The 3,270-nt window shown below is 39.2% G+C and overlaps 1 long non-coding RNA gene across 1 annotated transcript; it reads left to right on the top strand.

The window, feature by feature from the left end:
• Positions 1–1,079: 1,079 nt before the first annotated feature.
• LOC131630514 (uncharacterized) lies at positions 1,080–1,636 on the top strand. Its single transcript, XR_009292357.1, has 2 exons — positions 1,080–1,209; positions 1,392–1,636. It is a non-coding gene; the product is annotated as an uncharacterized LOC131630514 (long non-coding RNA).
• The last annotated feature ends 1,634 nt before the right edge of the window (positions 1,637–3,270 follow it).

Genomic DNA, 3,270 nt, shown 5'->3' with positions numbered 1-3,270 from the left:
TATGATTCTTGCGCTGAATTCAAGACGAAGAAGGTTGACGCATAAGAATGAAGATCGAAATCGTGGTGGATCCGAAGATGTTGATGACGAGAAACTCAAGTAAGCATTAACGTTACTCTTTCCCTTTCCCTATCCGATTCTTCTCCTTCTTCTATTTTTTTTTTGTTTTTTCTTCTGCGTGCAATTTCTGTGTAATGCGTATTGTTGAGTTGTTCTTGCGAGTAAGATTGAGTTGTGGAGAGACTGAGTATTGAGAGGTGGAGGTTAAGCTCGCTGCTTAGAGCTTCAGATGATGAAACTCTAAGAGGTATGGTTCTGAGCGTGCGGTGAAGGTTGGGGAAGAAGATGAGGTGTTATTGAAGGTGGAGAGAGTAGTTGCAGAGAGGTTGAAGTGGAGGTGAAAGAAAAATGGTGGAGAGCGAGATGAGTGATGAAGATGAGAGTTGGAAGTGAATGAAGTAGACGGTGTGTGTAGATGGCGTGAAAAGTTATTTGAAGGTGGTGATTCTGTTATATAGAGATTGAGAGGGAGTGAAATCAGTTAGAGATGAGAGATTTTCAGCCATTGGATTAAGGAATCAGTTAGAGGATTGGAGGGCTTGGATTGACTCTGATTTTTGTGTCATGAAAGTTAGTTACAAAGTTGTTTTTTCTGTTATGAGATGGTTTGAACTGTTGTTTGAATTCAGTTGAGTTAGTTTTCTGTTTTGGTGGTTGGTAGTTGTTTTGGATTTCTGTTAGAAGTTGCTGGCTTTTAGAATTGGTTAGGAAATTAGTTGTGGTATGGCGCTGACTATATGTGTGCAGGATTGGATTTATGTGTAAGGTTTTTCTGATTTGCTTTTGATGGAAATCTGGTTCGGTTTATGAGATTTGTTAAGCTGAACTGAGAGTTTTGTTTTCTGCAGGGACTATATTCTGTTATGAGGAAGTTTGTTATATTTCTGAAGCTGGCAGTTAAGTTAGTTATGATTCTGTTAATGGTTATGTGAAGTATGGTTCTAGGTTTGAAACTGTTAACTCTTTCAGTTTGTGTTTGAAGCAAAGTGTGTATGTTTTTCTTTTATATTCTGATGCATGGCTGATTTAATAGCAAACGTATTTCCTCTTGAATTGCAAGGTGTATATGTATTGGACTGTCTTTGTTAGAGCGGATTTTCTGGGCCGGGAATTAGAAACCTTCGGCTGTGCATTATCATGTAACAAAATGTATGCATTTTCTTCTTTGTGAATGCGTGGCTGCTGTTGTCTAGTGCCATTGTCTTGGTCTGAACTTGCATAATCTTGGAATAACTTCATACAAGTCCTCTTTTTTTTTTTGAGATGCATTTGGATCTATGAGATTTTGTTTTGAACCATGTACTAATCCCTCTTCTCTTTCTTGTTTGCAGCATAGTCATGATGGGAGTCTAAAGCAACATTGGGGCAGCTAGGGATTCATAGATGATTGAAGTGGAAGCATGAAGAAAGCAAAAATTTTAGACATTAGGATCACGTTTCTTCTTGTGTAAATTTCCTTTTGTAATGTACTTGTGAGGTTGTAATGGAAGCTCGAAATTGAATGACCATGGAGCCTTGTAATCTTTTGAAATTCGATGATAAATTCCATTCTAAAACAAACTCTTTTTCTTCTGAATTGTATGCTCCTTCTTTTGATTTTGTACTCTATATTGAATGGTGATGAATTATGAACATTAAATGTGGATGTGATTTTGCTTGTATAACCTTTTTAATCATCTTGAGTGAACTTTGAATGAATGTTTGAATGAGATTCCATGGTAAGCTTTGCTTTTGCAACTTGAACTCCAATTCACATTTTAATCCCATCAAACTTGTATATTAAGAACTCATAGCCCCACATAATCACTTGAAATGAATATTTCACACTAACGAATCCAATCTTGATTCAATTATCAATAGCCATTCGCATAAAAAACACCAAGCGAATGCCCTTAACACAACTGTAACGTTCCTAGGACTCTCTTGATGGAAAAGTAAGGATTGAAGCACATGACCTCTTACCGCCAGATCCAATTACCCTCTGATGGTGAACCTTGTAATTTGATGAATAATAATTCCATGAATCAAACCCTAATTCCACGATCCCAATGCTCAAAGAACGACCAGATGATCAAGTTTATCCCATGTAGGTGCTTCCAACCAATAGAACCCTAATTCACTAGAAGACCTTTGATCCCATGCAAAGTTATTGATTAATGATGCAAGATGTTATGTTGATTCCCTAATGGAGGTATGCAGATGAAATGAGAAGTCTAAGCTAGTTAGAAATAAATATGGGAAAATTTTGGGGTGCAACAGCTGCCCCTATTTAATCGTCTTAAACCTGAAGGTGAGATTGGCGTTAGCCTTTCGAACATTCGAGGTAGAAGAAGATTAAATACTAAGGTACCAGAAAGTTTGCACTCCGAGTAACGGATGGATGACATTTTTTATTTTGGATGCCTCCACTTAACAAGCTTCGGCTGGTAACAATATGATATTCGCATGACACATTCCTTTTTTTTTGGAGTATACGACAAATATCCACAACTCGAAGGTTGGGACACCCACGACTCAAAGTTAGAAACTCAGAACCCACAACTCAAAGATTGAAAGACTCACGACTCGCGGTCGGAAACCCAAAACTCACAACTCAACGGTTGGAATCTCAGAACTCTCAAATCAATGGTTGGACAACTCACGACTAAAAGTCGGAAACTCAGAACTCATAACTCAACGAATGAAAGACTCACGACTCAAGGTCGGAAACCCAAAACTCAAAACTCAACGGTTGGAATCTCAGATCTCTCAAATCAACGGTTGGAAAACAACGGACTCACAACTCAACGGTTGGAATCTTCGCGACAAAATGTCGGAAACTCACGACTCGAGGTCGGAAAACAAAGGACTCACAACTCAACGGTTGGAATCTTCACGACAAAAGGTCGGACACTCACGACTCGAGGTCGGAAAACAAAGGACTCACAACTCAACGGTTGGAATCTGAACTAGATCTGAAGGGGTATGCCGATAACCACCGGACTTGAACGGGGAGGACTAATCAACATTAGGCCCGACCGAAGGATGCCCATAACCACGGGACTTGAAAGAGATGCCAATAATCATTGGACATGACCAGAGAAAACCAGTAATGACTAGACTCTATTGGGGATGTCATTAAACACTGGGTTTGCAAGGAAACATTGATGCTCGCAAAGCATAAGAACTACATGGATCCCACAGGCCGAAAGGCGGGGTGTAATTCTACAA

Source organism: Vicia villosa, unplaced genomic scaffold, assembly GCF_029867415.1.
Source record: "Vicia villosa cultivar HV-30 ecotype Madison, WI unplaced genomic scaffold, Vvil1.0 ctg.000688F_1_1_3, whole genome shotgun sequence".
Lineage (NCBI taxonomy): Eukaryota > Viridiplantae > Streptophyta > Magnoliopsida > Fabales > Fabaceae > Vicia > Vicia villosa.
The sequence above is the reverse complement of the archived record's forward strand: the minus strand, read 5'-3'. Positions and strand labels throughout refer to the sequence as shown.